General features: G+C 33.2%; 1 long non-coding RNA gene across 1 annotated transcript in view; it reads left to right on the top strand.

Moving 5' to 3' along the window:
• Nucleotides 1-17908, top strand: part of LOC135849067 (uncharacterized) — a 113912-nt gene that overhangs the window by 13073 nt on the left and 82931 nt on the right. Inside the window, exon 2 of the long non-coding RNA XR_010559487.1 lies at nt 1244-1371. This is a non-coding gene — a long non-coding RNA (uncharacterized LOC135849067). The remainder of the gene's footprint in view (nt 1-1243; nt 1372-17908) is intronic.

Genomic DNA, 17908 nt, shown 5'->3' with positions numbered 1-17908 from the left:
TACTTTTTTCACTTTATCGTTTCCACCCTGCTATGATGCTTTTCATTTCTTTTGGCTTCTGAAATTAATTTTACACCTTGTAGAAATGTAGGTGTATTTTTTTTATACCATAGATGCATGTACCTAGTACCTACACAACATAAGTACATAGTATATGTATAAACCGAGTACCATGATGAGCGGTGCTACACACGTAAAGTAAAAGCGTGCGATCCGTTCAACCATGACCTATTCACGGCGAGATTTCTTTTACGTATTTTTCAAGCGAAAAATTAAAATCGCGATTTATTTTAAATTTACCACGTGTAGGTACAGTATTTCTTGTTTGTTGTAATTTTTTTTCTCATTTTTTTTATTTATATATAAATACTTTTTTTTACTACATTGAGCCAAATATCACGTTACATGGCGTTTGCGCGCATAAAAGCGACCTGAGAGTGCACCGTGCATGGTGCAACGTTGGATACGTATTTTGCGAAAGTGGCATTTTTCTGGGTCATTTCGATGCGTTGAATTTGCGCCGGATTTTCCCCTTTTTTTTTCCTTCCTTCTTGGTTTTGTTTCGGTTTATGAAATTCGCCCTGTATATGGGCAGCAGGTAATAAACTTGAAACGGTATTAAAGATGTATACGTTAAAGTTATCACGCAGTAAATAAATCTCGAAAACGTTTAACTCTCGGTGATGCTGATGATGTGATGGTGTCGGTCACGAAAAGAGGGAATTTCAATACCGCTATATGCGCCTCGGTTTCGGTGCAATTCAGCGAATCTTTTCACGTACGAAATGCTTCACTTATACACTTATTACAGCAGCAGGTATACGCGAACATGTAAGAACCATTTGCGGTTTTTCATTCGCATACCGATAAACAAAATGTATGTACCTCTACCTACATATACGTGAAATAAACGCGCTATATCTCTTTTTAATTATATTATAAGAAGTAAGTATACGTTAACGTATAGGTAGGTATACGAGCGAGTATATAAAATAAATGCCTTAATTGAAAATGAAATCGGTAATTAAACGCGAAAAAAGATTAATTATCGCAATAACTTGTCAACTTCCATTTAGACGTTAATTTATGAAAATTCGGCTTTTAATAAGTCTCGTTAACTGTTTGTTGTGGTCGTTGGTACGAGTATTTGTACGTGATACGTATATACATACACGTTACGTACCTGCGTAAGTGCCTACCTGTACAGGTACCTATACGTGATCCCTCCTCTTTCTTTTTTCAGGTTCCATTTTTTTTCCATGGGTGAAACGACGACGACGTGTCTCAGCCAGTTTTCCCAAGTTACCGGTACTTTCCAGTTTGGGTAAACAAAGGTGATTGGAGGTCGTTAATTAGGACCGATTTTTAAAGGTACCACCTTGTAATTTGTTTGGTGTGATTTTCTTCTTAATACTCGAAGAAGATATCTAGAATTTCACTCGCCAGCTTACTCCATCGGAGAAGTAAGAGCTTCCTTCAGGAGCCCGGTTTAAGGTATATTTGAGGCATCATAACTTCTAACATGAATTTAGTTGGTCTGTGATGCACATTTGAACGCGATGACAAGGAATAGGAAATACATCCAAAACTTGCAGAGAAATTGTTTAACCGAACAAAGCCAAATTGAAAGAAAATGCAAAAATAATTTACATCACAAGCTGTAATTAATATCAGGCGTTGAAATGTATTTTTCAATTTTTACTCAAATTTTTTTAAAATCAAATTTGGATCACAAATAAATAAGAAAAATCAAAATTTTACCAAATTGACCTAGAGAGTTGAAATTTGGCGTGAGCCCTACTTTTGACCCTCCAAATCGAATGGAAACGGTTTCGAATCGTTTTGAGCAGTTTTAAAGCCTCCAGAACAATGTTTAAAATTGGAATCTCCTCAAAATTTCACCTAATGAATTTGAAAAGCTGGAATTCACTTTAAAACTTGATTTTCAACGTGCTGTGTCGATTTGAGGTGATTTCAAGCCATTCTGAAACCTCAAGCCGTATTTTGGAAATTTCAGATTTTCAAAAAGCGTCATAAAAAACCGTCTAAGTATATCAACTTTAGTACATTTAAAATCGATTGACGCTAGACTCAAAAGCGGTTCGAAACCAATTCCAGTCAACTCAGCATGTAAAACTTTTTTAGCTAATTTTGTGGAAATTTCAACATTGAAAAATCTGCTGAAGGCTCCAGAACCAGACTTCGAAAGCCAGACAATAGCTAAAAGCCAAAAGCCGAATAACAATGCTATTTGAGGCTTTTCGAAAGCTAAAAGCCAGTTCAGCACATCAGCTGTATCATTTACCAGCGAAAAGTTCGCTGAAAGCTTAATTTTTTTCAACTTTTCTACTGGCTTTTTTTTTGTTACGCGTTTTTGTAAGTTTTTGAATTTAGATATTAGGAAAGAATTTCATTAGGTACTTGAAAAATGAAAAGTTCATATTTTAGTTTAACCAATCGGATTTTACTGATTTTATCGTGATAAGTGTTTGTTTGAACTAGAATTTTAAATTTCATTTTTTTTTCTCTCAATTAGAATGTAGAATTTTTTCAATTTTTCTGAAAGCCAGCCAAAAATCAGCTGTATTAGACATATGTACTTATAAACTTTGAACGCTAAAAGCCAAAAGCTCAGCATTATTTTTCGACTTTCTAAGTCTGTCTAGAAATGCTCAAACAACATTGTTGAAGCTGTTTCTAATTGACTTGAGGAGCTAGGTCAAAAATAGGGTACATTTCGAATCTCAGATTTCTATGTTTGTTTTTCCTTTTGGTAAGATTGTGATTTTCTTGCATTTTTCAGTTGAATTTGATTTTCAAAAATTCACCAAAAATCGAAAAAAGCACTTCAACATCTAAAAATTTGGCAGATGATTTATTTATTTGCATGCTAGGTCAGGTATTTCAATTTTAGTTTTGTCTGAATAAAAACGAATTTCCGCCCTCTCTTGGGTGGGATGTATCCCTTTTGTTGGGTTCAATACGAAAAATTTTAAATCTGAATCTAATTCGATTCGAAAATTCAAAAGAAAAATTCATTTTTGAGCCATGAAGCTTGATTTTTGATCGTGATGAATGATAATCCTGCAGTCTAAAAAGTAAACAAAATTATTTCACTGAAAAAAAATCTGAAAAAAGTTTACCCAGTTGGAAAATTTGTAAACATATTATTTTGAGCAAAAACATCGAAGAAAATGTATAATTTTTTGGTAAAAAAGTGGTAAAAATTCAACTTCGCGTTTAAAAATTGAGAAAAATTTGGTAGGTATGCTAAAAAAAGGTCGGAAAATTTCATTTTGAAGCAAAAATTTTTTTCCAAAAAACATTAGTCGGATTGAAAGTTGAAAAATTCTATTTCAAGCAGGAAAATTTGAAAACGTAGGTATACCTTTTACGTAGTTGGAAAATAGTGAGAAAATTTGACCATTAAATTGGAAACCTTCATAACCCACCAACTTCGATTGATCTGAAATTTGGCTCACTGAAAGTGAAAGAGCATGTCACCCACACCTCAGATCCAAATTTTGAGTTGCCAAAGTTGATTTTTGCAGGATTTTTGCAGGATTTTTGAAAATAGCGGATTGGCGGAAATAGCCTATTGATATATTAGGTAATTTTCTGCAAAAATAGTAAACATGTATGGAGAGGGAAAGATCTGAAAACTGACAGCTGAAAAATTAATCTTATTAAAAGCTCAATACCCCGAACCAATTATTATAGAAGCGATGAATCGCATTGCGACAATTTGAGCACTCAAAATGTCTTCTATTCCTTATTAGGCAATCATTAAATAGATTTCTTATATTTTCGAGCCAATTTGGAGTCTACAGCAAAAGTTGACTACGCGATTTTGAGATTTAAAAAAAAAAAACAATTAGTTTTTCAACTTGTGAAAAATACATTTTTCAACCATGCACCTTGGATTTGTGATTCATCTGCCCTAATCGATTTGAAATGTCAAACTTATGACAGGGTTGAATTTTCAGTGGCCGAAGTTAACCACAATGGACAATGCCTTCTGACTAGAGCGTTTGAAATTGCTGGAGAACAGTCAACTTTTTCTGTGGGCTTTAGATTTCAGTTGACCAAATTTCAGCTTAATTGAAGTGGGTGGGTCTTAGAGGGTTCCTTGTCAAAAAAAATCGTGAACTTTTCATTTTATAGGCTGCAAGGAATTTTTAAAAGGGCTCGTAATGGTAAAAAAAAACTGAGAACACTGGCCACGAATTTTATTTTTTCAAAAGGCAATATTCGTTCAAGTCTCTATAATTCGTTTACAAAAAAAAACAAAAAAAAACGAATTTGCTCTACCTAAAATCATATTTAGAACATGTTGATACGAGTAATTTGTAAAATTAGATCAAAAATAACGTCCAGAAAATTTCTTTCAGGGTCATAGAATCTAGTGTAATGAGATCAGTAAACCTTATTTGGCTACGGAGTTGGCATCGATTGCTCAAAAACCATAAATTCAACTCCATAAAATTCTTTCGCTATGATTCTCTGGAGAAAAAATTCGCCTATGCCGTTGGTTCGCAGTTAAAAAAGTTCTCCCATTCTACCTAGGTAGCTAGCTCGTGGAAAACGTGCATTCATTCTCACGTCAACACCATTGAAAAAATAAAACCTAAGCGCAAAAAGTGTATATGTGCATCGTACATTGCGTAACCTTCCCAACGTTTATATAAACTTGCAAGGTCCAATCCGGACGATGGTATTATTTTTCGTGACCGAATGCATTTTACCTAGTACCTACACACCAAGGGTGATGATTTGGAACCGCTTAGTTCCGGTGCATAATGTGACAGAGCGTGCATAAGACTGGGGGGAGTAAATATTTCGACGACGGAGCAGCAATGCGAGAGGTCGACTACCAAATAAAATGTATTGTGTTGAATGCATCGCATCCTTCCTCGCGTATAATTTTCGTAGTCTAACCAAAAAAAAAAAAAAAAAAAAAATGAAAACTTGAAATCCATTATAATTTTCTTAATTTTATGGCCTTTTTTAGAGGATTTTGGTCGGAGAATTTTTCGTAAACATAGTACTTAATTATAAAAAGTAAACGTGTAATTTAGCTCGACTCTGTATTAATAAATTAGTCGCGGAAATGCGTAATTAGCAGTTTTTGCTAAAAGAAACTAGTTTAAGGTTTCAATCATTCCTTCATTGCACCTTTTACTTTTCATCATTTGCCATGTTTGAAAATTGTTTACTATGTTGAGAACTTGACCTAATTTTCATATACGACGACGACGTGCATAGGTACAAACAAAGTACTTCGTCATTCGACAAAATTTGATGCGCGCGGAATTCGCTCGAAAGTAATTTTTTCTCTTTATACTAAAGAGCGAAGCTAGGTACTTGGAATATAAAACGTATAATGAAGTTTTATTTAGCGTGTTTCATCGTATGGCACACTGTATAGTGTATAGGTATGCTATTCAACAATTCTACAACTTTTGCAAACCGAGCGTAGAGATGGAAAAAAAAGCTCAAATAATCACGAAATAACGTTTAGCGCGAATTTCGGAATATTGTCGTGATTGTCGTCTCAAGGATTTCCGTTTCTCTCTCATTCTTTCTCTGTCTTTTCATTTGTTGATGGTGCATGTGTGTGTGCATTGACTCAACAAATCGTGTTTGTAACGTTATGTAACCAGAATATAAAATTCTTTTCCAACATCTTTCTATCCGAATCGCTTTATGTTTTGACCCAGTCTTAATTTATTGGCAGTCAAGGTGGCTGACTCATTTATTCATCTACATAACGCATGCATTTCCTGACTCGATTGAGGATACTTTTTTTTTTCTTCTTCATTCATCTTGGTCAAGAAAATTCAAAATTCTCGATGAAAAATGAATGGTATTGAACGGTTTGAAATTTTACTATCAAGGGGAAAAAATTTGTTCTGGATCCGGATTTCGTGGAGATTTTTCAAAAAATGGAAGGGCTCAATCCCTACAATTGTTGGACTCAGAAAATAAAGTTGATTGAACATTCTTAATAATTTCTTATACATACATACCTACTTATTCTTTCTGTACTTATTTTTAAAAATCCAAAATAAGCCAAGCCTTCCAAAATCTACCTCCGGGACAGGGAATGAAATGATTTTAAAAAAATTAAGGTGTTTTTCACAAAATCAGAGAAAAGCTCTTCTCTCAGTAAGACGTGTGTTAATTTGGCGTTTGATTTGGATTTTAATTTTTGCAGGGGGGGGGGGGTTCTGTGAATAAGCCAACAAATCAATTTCAAAGTACTTTGCATCCTCGAAAATCACGAATACGTCAGTTTACCGCTCCTGAAGGCGAAACGAAGCGTCCTACAAAAAAATTACACCAGACCAAAATTGTAGAGAATTGAATTTTCAATCAACCTAGCTAATGTCATTAATTTTTTTCTAGGGTGCTTAGTTTTTGATTTTTGTCTAAGAACTAAAACTTTTTGAAATGAACTTTTGAAAAATTTGCAAAAGAGTTTCATAAAAATCGATCTGTAGGCGAAACAAAGCGTCCTACAAAAAATTACTCCTGACCAAAATTGTAAATAATTAAATTTCCAAAATCGTCAAAATACATATCATTATTTTTTTTAGGATGCTTTGTTTATGATTTTTTGACAAGAAACTAAATTTTTTTAATGTGAAAATTGCATTTTTTTTAATTTTGCAAATTTTCAAACTGACTTTTGCCCACCCCTGTATAAAAATGGGATCTGATTAGATCTGAAAAAGGACCAGATTGAAAATTCACTCGGGTCCCTTTGCCAAATTAACAATCAATTCTCTGAATTCAATATTTATTGAATGAAATGGTCTGAAATACCTATAGGTGTACACTTTTTTCGCAATTATCAGTTTATCACGCTCATGTTTTCATAATTCGATTTTTTAAACGTACATACAGGTATTTACATAACTAATGAAAAACCGCGAATTTTAAGGTGAAAAATGGAATTCTAAAAATTTTGCACGACCCTTGTAAAAAAAAGTAAAAATTATACATTTGTCGAAATGATTTTTTTTTAAGCTAAGAAAATTTCGGAAAATATGACAATTTTTAAAAATCAAATTTGGGCCACAAATACGAAAAAATCAAAATTTTGCCATAATTATATGACCCAGAAAACTGAAATGTATAGTTACTCGTATGTACTCGTATAGTACCTTATTTTCGATCTTCCAAATCGATTTGAAATGGATTCAAACCATTTTGAACAGTTGTTCTTAGGCTCGTAGCAGATTTTTGAAAAATGAAATTTCCATAAAATTGTATACTTACCCGATGAAACTGGAAATGGATGTGATTTTAAGCAAATCTAGAGTCTCCAGCTATACCTATTTTGGTGATTCCATATTTTTAAAAAGGGTCAAAAACTCGTCCAAATCAACTCCAACACATATTAAAAGCGATTGGTGCTAGTATAGGGAGAGACAGGGATCCACTTAATCGATCACTCTCCTTTTTTTCTTAAATCAATTTTCACTGACTATTCAATTTTATTTGGACAGTTTTAAGGCACTTTTTGAGAATTTGGAATTTGCAAAATATGACCGGACACTCCAGAACAATTCGAAACCTCCTTCAATTATCTAAGCAGCATTGAGATTAGGGTAGGTATAAAGTAAATTTTAGCTCTACACAATTTCAATGGGCAAAAAATTGTGAAAGTTCCCAATTTCAAAAATTTGCTAAAGGCTTCAGAACTTCTCAAAATAGTTCAAACCCGTATCCAGTTGATTCAGGGGTCGAAAATACGTTTAGGGTATCTACCTACTAACACAATTCAAATTTTACCTTTCTCGGACAATTTGGTAAAATTTGAATTTTTCGCAATTTGGCTCGAGATTTTTAAAAATCTATCAAAAATGAAACAAATTGTCGTCTTAAATTTTGGATTTCGGTGTATTTTTGTATGGGTTTTCAATTCAGCTTTGTCTGGATGAAAAATATTTCTGACTAGTGATATACCATCGTCCATCCCTCATAAGTAGGTATATCAGCAACCATTCCTTGATTTTTTTGAAAGTTGAGTCAGGTGTTGGGGTCAATGGCATTTCCTGAACGTACTTAGTCAAAAACATACCTAATTCACATTTCCTGTGTCAATAGGGATCCTGCAGTGATGGAGAAATCGGTTAAACGGTTTTAACGAAATTCATAAATTTATGATATAGGCAGTTTTCATTTCGCCATGTAAATGTTGATATAGATACAGGTAGAAAAGTCATTATAACGTTTATACCAATGCACCGATAAAATATAGAATCAAATTAGTAGGTAAACTTGTTGAACAGAATACTACTAGTACATCTGTTATGATGGTTATAGTTTCTTGTTCAGGTAGGTATAGACAGTGATGGAGTTGATGCGCAACCTTGATCATGTAATTTTGGATCGTTAACTAGTACGATAAATATAATATTACGCCTAGGTACATAAAAGTACATACACATAACGATCGTTGCTGCATTTACCTATAACGCCGAAAAATAAAAAATACTACATACGGGAACAAATTCTCCCACCGATTCGCCGTTTCTCTATAGTAACTGTGCAAGTGTGTATATGCAGTTTGCAATTTACCTGAAAACAGTCTCGTCTGGGTATTTTAAAAAGCACACACACAACACATAAGGTAGACTGGGACCCGTCATCTTTTCCACCACTGGCTGTTGTGTCGTTATAGCATTATTACGGCATCTTGTTGCATTATTAACAAATGGATTTCCGGTTTCGTGAGCTTAATGCAATACCGAGTATTCCAGTTCCAGTGCCATCCCTCAAACCGCATCCTATTTTAGTATTTTATTTTGAACACCCTTGTACCTACCATACGACGGCGAACCCTTTCACATATACATGAACGGTATTTTACGTCAAAGTATAATAACAGCAATTTGCCAATACTCGACCCTAATAGGTGGTTTTTGGCAAGTCATAGATAACCACGCAGGGGTGATTTCTTTATTAAATAAATTTTTCGATATTCGAATTCACTTTCCCCTTTGGTAATCATGCGGCGAGGTGCGGCTAGCTTGTTTTGCGTCAATGTGTACCTATACATACCTACCTACATACCTATATAATGCATGTAAGGGGTAGTCGAGGTGTCGCGATGTATCTTTTTTTTGTCATAAATTTTTTTCCTCTCTGTTTTGCTTTTAATGCGCATAGGTACGCGAGGGTGTTTTGTTATGTTATCAAAGTGTTAAGTCTCACTGTTGTGACGAGTTCGGCAGAAAAAATACGTGCAAAAGGATGCCTGAATTCGTATTGTTCGTTTTGCATTGGCGTGCTTAATCAATTCACTGGTCAACCGAGTAGATTTGTTTACATCATTCGTGTGAACTAAAAGCTTTTTTTCAATAAAAATTCATTTCAATGACGAAGAACCAACCAACATACTATATTTATTTCGTTGAGCAAAGTTCTTTTCGTACGATGTTAATGTGACATAATAGTACCTATTTATAGTACGTATCGGTTAACACTTCCAGCGATAAGTCTTTTGTCTTTTGATCACACGCTGAAACAGATCCATTGATTCGTGTAGGTAGTACAATTTAAACTGTCAAAAGTTGCGAATATTTTCTAAAAATGTAGGTAGTGGAAATGAAGTTTAATAATACGTTTTCGAGCATCAGTGCATGGTGACGACAACAGGCTAAATTGATTGTAGTTTGGGTATAGGAAAAAACTACTTAAATAACTTTTACAACGTCACATTGAAGTTGCGTCAGGCGAAAACATCAAAAATGTCAAAAAGATTATATTCTTATTTCCATTAATTTTCAGACACATCGTTATAGTGAGGTATAAAATTTTACATCACTTTTTCGCGAAACTCGCAAAATCCATATTTCCTTGATGCATCTCACGGGCAGACAACGATAAAAAAAAACCTACGAGTTTCGCCAAGTCTGAAGTCATTACGTAATTAATTTTTAGAAAAATGCAAATTTTACATTGAAGCTGAAACCTTAAAAATATTTCATCGTAAAAGCCGTCGAAAAGTTATTAAATTCGAACTTAATATTTTTTCGGTGTGTTTATTTGGAAAAAAAAGTGCTCTCGAGAAAATTATATTTAAGCTATAGGTAAATGTTCTCGCTGCGTACGTTTTTTTCTACTACAGTCCTCGGGTTATTTTCATTAATTTTTTGCACTTTGCACAGATAAAACAAGGTATAGAAATGGGTGACGTGATAAAAAATCCTTCGAGATTTTACAGGTGCTTAATTGAAACTAATTTCGCCACGAAAAAAGGAGAATGTAGAGATAAAATAGTTGGAGCGAAGAGGAGGAGAGAGGAGAGGAAAGGTACTGTAAGTTTAGGATTTTATAGAGGTTTTTTCATATTTTCAACTCGTCCAAAGAAATATGAAAATAGTTATTCCTTTTAATGCGTACAGTTTATCTTGGAAATGTTTCCACTTTGTGAAGAGGATAATTATGAAAATTCAACTTCAAATTTAAAAAAAAAAAAACGAAATAAGTTTTTTTAAAAATCAAAATCAGCATAAAAATCACATATTTTAGTCGGAAAATCTGTTGAAAACCATTTAAAGAAAACGATTTCAAATATTTAATTTTAGAGTTGGAAATTTTTGAAATTCAAAAATTCATTTTTAGGCGAAGAACTTACAAAATTCAAAAAATAATCCTCAACTGTAATCACCCCGAATAAATTTTACTCAAACATTTTTTAACATGAATAATTTATGTTTTTTGGACCGTGGATCTTTCCGGAGTTTGCGTCTCACTGGCTTTTGAAAACTTGGAAAAAATGTCACTTAACTTTCTGACACTATGCCAGACTTTTAAAAACTTGAAAAAAAATCTACCGACTTTTTGAGTCGTTTGTGATGTTGACTTGAAAAACTGAAGTAATATTATATTGCTGAAATTCTATAACATTCTTGGGGAGAAAATCGATCGACTTTTTAAGGGTCGAGAAGTTGACTTTTGAAGACGGAAAAAAACCTGTTGCCTTTCTGACATCATGTCAGATTTTCCAAAACTTGTTGGTTTTCTGACATCGAATTACTTATACCAATTAAACTCTCAAAAATTACTTTCTGATGTTTTGTCAGACTTTTTTTTTGATTTGGAATTCTAAACACTGAATTAACTTGAGCAAAAAACGTACCTTTATCCATGATTTAAAACTTTCCTGGGGGAGGAGACTTTACGCCTATTTTTTTTCTTGCCAAAAAACTTAATTTCCAAACGTCGGTAATTAAGCATTTCTTTCAGTTTTAGAAATAAAACAAAACTTCCAGGAAATCGCAAAAAACTAGTCTTTCCCTTCAATTTTGATGAAAATTTTTTTTTGAAATTTAAACTTTAAAAAAGTGGTTATTTTCTTACAACTTTGACAAAAAAAAAGATTTCTTGCAACAAATGCAGCAAGGCTTTCTTGAAAGTTTTGACTACTTAAACAAAGTTTTGTCTGAAAAAAATAGGTCTTGTGGACATTTAAAATTTTTTCATTTTTGACCAGGTAAAAAAAATTAAAATTCAATGCAAAAAAGTGATGAGATAAAACATTTGAAAAATTTTATTTTTTTGTTGAAAAAAAGCAAAAAACACAATTTTCCGTACACGAATAGCCAGAAAAGTTACGTTTTGACGAGTGAAAATTTCAGAAAATACATCTGGTTGGAAAAGGGGGAGCGATCAATTTACTCAGAAAGAATTTTGAAGATATTATTTCAAGCTGTGAGAAATTCTCAAAAAGACAAAAAAATTGTAAAAATTTAATAATTTCATGTTTGGACATTTGAATCAACTTTTTTCTGTGCAAAAGAAAAGTTAAAAAAATTCCATTTGATTCAAGTAGGTATTTAAAAAAAAACAAAAAAATGCCAAAACATTTTAATCTGAGTCAGAAAAACAAAACAAAAAATTGAATAGAAAATTTTTGAGAGAATTTCATCTATGTACTTACATAGATATCAAAAGTTTTTATCAAGTAAGAGAATTTAATTTGATAGAAAAAATGATAGATACTTTGAATCAAAGTTTAAAATTTTTAAAAACTTCTTTTCAAAGGTTAAATGAAATTAGAAGATTTTATTTTCGAACAGAAAACTTGAAAAAGTCTACACCACAAGAATTGACAAAAAAAAAATTGAGTTGAAAAAGCTGCGGAAAGAATCTCAAAAAATTTCTTGAACTTGACAACAAAGAAAAATTGAAAGAGCATGAGCATCCAGAAGTACACCATCAAAACCCATCAAAACCGAATTTTCAGCACTGAATTTAATTTTTTGACATTCAGCGAACTTTCAACAATTCATTAAGGTCCTGAAAAAAAATCAAAATTTGACGAAATCGAGATAGAAAGCTTGAATTTGATCTCAACTCAACCTATTTTCTACCTCCAGGAACGATTATTGGCGATTTCAAATATTGTCCTTGTAACACCCCCCACCCAACCTCCAGGCCTCAATTGATTTTGGCACAAATTTTAAATATTTTCGATTTCGAAAAGGGACAATTTATTTGGGTACATTTAAAAATATGAATTTCAACCAGAAAAACTGATTTTGAAGGGGAAAAAAGTGCTAAGACATTTAGATTCTTTCTTACACCTATACATACGAGTAGATAGCAATTTTCTAAATCGCTCCAAAATCCAAAAATTTGTTGAAAGCTCCAGAATAATTCGAATCCACTACCAATTTATTCGGGAGGTCAAACATAACGAAATTCATCACTTGAAATTCAACTTTGTGGTATATTCTTGAATGATCTTTCCATACCTATGTCTCTTTGTCAAGTACAAAAATGTTGGAATACTTCCCAAAGGTTTACTGTGTTATGAGCTGCGGGTGCTTGAAATTTTCATAAAAATCGTTCATTTCCGCCCATTAGAAAAAAAAATCGCAATGTTTACAAAAACACGTGAATAAACTGCATTAAATGCGCCTCATCTATAACCAAGCCAGATGCACTTACAGGAAATTTCGTTACCTACAATTCGACTCACAGAGTACACAGACTTAATTAAGACGAGTTGAATTTACACATCCTCGATAATATGATTTCACAAACTTCTACCTATATCGGACTGATTAATCGATGAGTGATCTCTAATAGACCCATAAGCTTGATAACACGTTTTCTGCAATAGTTAAAAACATCCGAGAGAGACTTTCATTTGCAATGGATCGAAAAACATGGTTGCCGCGTACCTACACATTAACGATGCTCAAAACATTTAAAAGTATTAATGTGCGGTAATAACACATGTAATCAAAACCGGTTTCCTTGAAAAAAAAAAGAAAAAAAGAAAAAGCAAAAAAAAACGAAACAGCCTACTAATTTTTTAATTAAGCTGCACATTTACCAATTCAAATGGTACCAATTAATTTAGACGGAAATCTTCTTTGTGCGGCTTGTTTTCAACCTCATTATTTGTGTAGTAAGTGTACACGACTCGGGTAAAAATGTTTGCGAATCAAATGTGGGTTATATTGACATCTGAATAAAACGCATATAAACGTAGAGTTGCATATATTGAAACAGCCTTAAATTTATCTTGGCGAAAAAAAGAACTTGTTTGTTGCATAACACGTAATTAAGCTCAAGACCTTATAAAATTACTCGCGCCTTTCTAATCTACGCGCGCGAGTACTTTTATTTAAAAAACTTATTCAATTAATTCGAGTAAATCCGATTTCATAGAATTGTTTTTTCAAACGAACAAAAGAAAGGCAGCGGTTTGAAAGAAACGGCAAGGGAAAAAAATAACAAAATAACAAAAGACCCATAAAAGAGCTGAAAAAAACAGAGTAAAGTAAAAGAAAAAAAAAGCAGAAAAAGAAAAAAAAGGATAAAAAAATGAGGAAAACGAAACACACGCATAACATTAATCTCGAGAGAAGTCGGCAGAGATAATTTCACGCCATCTTAACCGACATATATAAAAATAACGAATAAAAAAATATCTATATAGGTATAGCTCTTTGAGATTGTAGCCTATAGAGAATGAGAAGAGATAGAGAGAATACCGATGTGTCGATGCGTGTGTTTGTGTGCGCATAAATAAAACTTCTATATATACATATATAAAAGGTATTATTAAATCAAAAATGCGGTTTGTAATAAGCCGAAAACCAGTTCTGGTGTTTTCGACCTACCTTAACTTTGGTTCAATTGCGCAGGCTTCTTCTTCACGCGCGTTCCCTTGAATAGCGTCTGCATATACGGCGTGTGATGCGTGTTCAAGGTAGTCGAAGTTTCAAATGCGAAAGGAATTACATTTCCAGAGCATGAAATATTTTCACGACGATGTTCGGCGTGCACATTTGCTTTTTAAAGCTTCTCAAATATCGGCGGTGATTTTAAAATGCTAAAAGAAGACGGCGCATAGCCGCGTGCAAATCGAGTACCACGATATAGGTACACAGCAGAAATATAAAAGTGGTTTTTAAATTCGATACGGGGGTAGTCTATACATATTACATATACGCTTACGTATACACGTATAGGTAAGGTAAGATAGAACCTCTCTACGTGCGACAGATTTCCTTCATACACATAAGTATTCGATATAGTAAACGGGATACGAATCAGGCAACGCTCGAACAATTTTAAAATACGAGTAAAAAAGCACCACTCGTACCTCAGATAAGCTAAATCACCGGTATAGATCGTTTTACCTGCGGTCTTGGTTGCCGGCTTCGTCGCTATTTTTACTGAAATGGTGCAGAAGACCAAAGTGAACAGAAAAGTTTTACTACACAGTGAAAATTTCACCCCCTCCACCCCCTAAATCAACGGTGACCATTTTCCAACCAAATTAGGGCTTCTAGCGGAAGTTGATTTCACACCAACGCGTCAGAATTGCTTGAGAAGGCGTCCGCCATTAGGCAGTGCCCCTACCCGTCAATCTCTCGAAACATTAAGACGAAAATGTTTGTGGTTATTTTACTAATCCAGCAGTTTTGCAAGATGGTCCTACAATAGTGCATCAAACTGGTACCAAAAAAGTGGCTCTGGAAGGATTTACAACCCTCGTTGTGCAAAGTGGTTTTGCAGAAAGGTCCTAAAAGTTGTCTCGTAATGTAGTTCTGCAGAGTTGTCTTACAAAGTGCTTCTGCATAACAATCCTAAGAGGTAGACCTGAAAAATGTTTACCTATAACATTACAGATAATAGATTTCAAGAATACTTCAATAGTAGATCCTACAGAGTGGTCCAACTTAGGGTCCAATAAAGTGATCCTATACAATGTGGGACTTAAAAGTAATCCTCCAACGTGGCCCTGCAAAGTAGTCCTGGAAACCGCGCCTGACAAATAGTATTTCATCAACACCAGCATTCTACTAAGGCATGCCAATTGGGCAATTGTCATGAAAAAATTTAATCTTCCAGGACCACATCTCTAAACCACTTTGTAGGACCATTATTGAGCTGCTCTCCTAATCCAATTCATGTGTTTTATGGGAGCATACAAATGCCCAAAAAATCTCACTCCCAATCCTACAATTTTATAACCTTACGAACGGTATGAAGCCTTCAGCAAAATGGAAGTTGATTACAATCTTTCTTTTAAATCAAGCTGAAAATGATCAAAATCCATTTCTGAGGGAACTGAAGGAAGGGAAGTGGCTTCATTGTCTACAAACTGATTTTTTTAATTTTTAAAAGACTTTTATGTCGACATCTCATTTTTGGAATATTTCCGGTACTTTCAAAAATTCACCAAAATTCCACAAGCAAGCTGCCTTCAAAAACCCTTAATTTACTGTAACCATTAAAAAAAATATACATTTTATACTTTACCCACTGAATTTTGACATGAATATGTTTTCTGTGCCGCCCGTCTGTTTAAAATTTTTGAGACGCTGATCCGCGAGATGTTGACTTTTGAAAACCTGGAAAAAAAGTTGAATTATTCATTATGTATTACCTATGTCAGATTTTGGAAACTTGGAAAATAGTATGTTACACTTCAAGGGAGGTAAAATAAAGAATGTCTCCCTGTTATGTAAAATTGATTTTTTTATTCTCATAATTTCTTGATATCTATTATGCCGGACTTTTAAAAATACTTATTTGAAAAACAAATCATTTCTGACATTTTGTAATTGGACTTCTAAAAGACTTGGAAAAAATTGATACCTAGATTTTCAATGTTCAGAACATATATGTACCTACCAATAAACGGCGGTAGCATTGATAGGATAATCGTTGTTTTTTTTTTTCATTTTTTTTAGATGTTTCAACGACTGAAATTCGAATTTGATTTCTCAATTTTTTTTTCTGAAATCCCCATATTTTCTCTACATTTTGACGGAAGAACGAAGTCTGAAGCATAACTTGATGAAACGTGCGAATTTTTTGATTTGTAAAAAAAAATTAAAAATAGGGTAACTTTGATGGAGTTGAAATTAAGTGTTCTGATTCTGAAGTGCTGATAATCTTCACATAACATGATTTGAACGATGGGGTGACATTGACAGAGATTTACAGTTGGTACTACAGCTGAAAAATCATAATATTTTCATGTAAAAATCGAATATTTATTTATTTTTACAGAAAATAAATTCAAAACTTTGAGAAACTTGAATTTTTAAGCAATATAAGAATTTTAAAAAATGAATTTTTTAGACAATATACACAGTTCAAGTACTACAAGACTCCAAAATTTGAAAAAAAATAAATGAAAATTTTAGGTAATACACAGAAAAGAACTTCGAAATTTTAAGAAAATTGTGTCTATCAATGTTATCCCAGAATTGTAGAATTGATAAGTATTCTACGCATCCAGAGCATGATAAAAAAAATGTGTGAATTCTGGTTGCTGACTCTTAGCTCCATTCAACACGCATAAAACTCAAACAAACCACCTGTTTATCTGAGGTTTTTTAGCTCCATTCAACACGCATAAAACTCAAACAAACCATCTGTTTATCTGAGGTTTTATTTTTGTGAAATGTGAACTTTCAGAATTAAAAAAAAAATTGCAAATAATCGATTGATAAAAAGGTTGTTGATAATACTTTCACAAAAAGTGTTATGACCCCTCTAACTTTGAATGAACTGTAAAAAAAATCAACTGTTTTCTCCATCCTATAAGATTTTGTAAAATTTTGTTTTTCAAACATTGAACGATCAAGTGAATTGTGATCCAAATTGTAAATGAATAACAATCATTGGTCCAGAGGACTTGGCTAGAGGGTTCTCAAGATTGTATAATTTCGATTGACTTTCGGTGCTGTTCTTGTTGAGTTTTGTAAACTGATGAAAAAATTAAAAATATGTAAGGTGCACCGGGGGAAGTTGGAATTCGGGGTAAGTTAGAAAACTTGCTCTAGCGCCTAGAGGTTTATATCTGGCGAAGTGCCACTAAAGGTGACTTGAGGGTACTACCCCTACTTCATCACGGCATAAAAATTTTCGCGATTCAGTTTCATTTTAGATGTCTTTGGTTCAATTGTATTTTGTTGTTATTTTGAACTTATTTTGAATTTGGTCTAAAATACAGACTTTCTATTTCTTAGTTTTTCGCATATAGCGGACAAACCGTGCGTCCTAGTGAAAATCTGATGAGAGTGATCTCAAAGAGAATTAAATTCTCTACAATTTTGTTACTGTGCAATTTTTCTAGGACGCTCGGTTTGTGATCTACGCCTCTGCAAAGTTTATGTTCTGACTTCCCCCAATTGGGGTAAGTCAGGACAGTTTATATTTTATTCCACTGAGCGAAAGCTACACGGAAAAAAAAATTAATACAAATTACTATTTCAGTATAGTAACCGGATCCCATTCAAAAATAATAGTGATTTTTACTCAGCCAAAAAATACATTTTATCTAGAATTAGGTAAAAATTTATTACTCTCATAGTAAAATTTACTAATCTCATAGTAAAATTTACTATTCTCATAG

The sequence above is a fragment of the Planococcus citri genome, chromosome 5 (genome assembly GCF_950023065.1).
Source record: "Planococcus citri chromosome 5, ihPlaCitr1.1, whole genome shotgun sequence".
Classification (NCBI taxonomy): domain Eukaryota; kingdom Metazoa; phylum Arthropoda; class Insecta; order Hemiptera; family Pseudococcidae; genus Planococcus; species Planococcus citri.
This window is presented reverse-complemented; position numbering and strand designations above follow the sequence as displayed.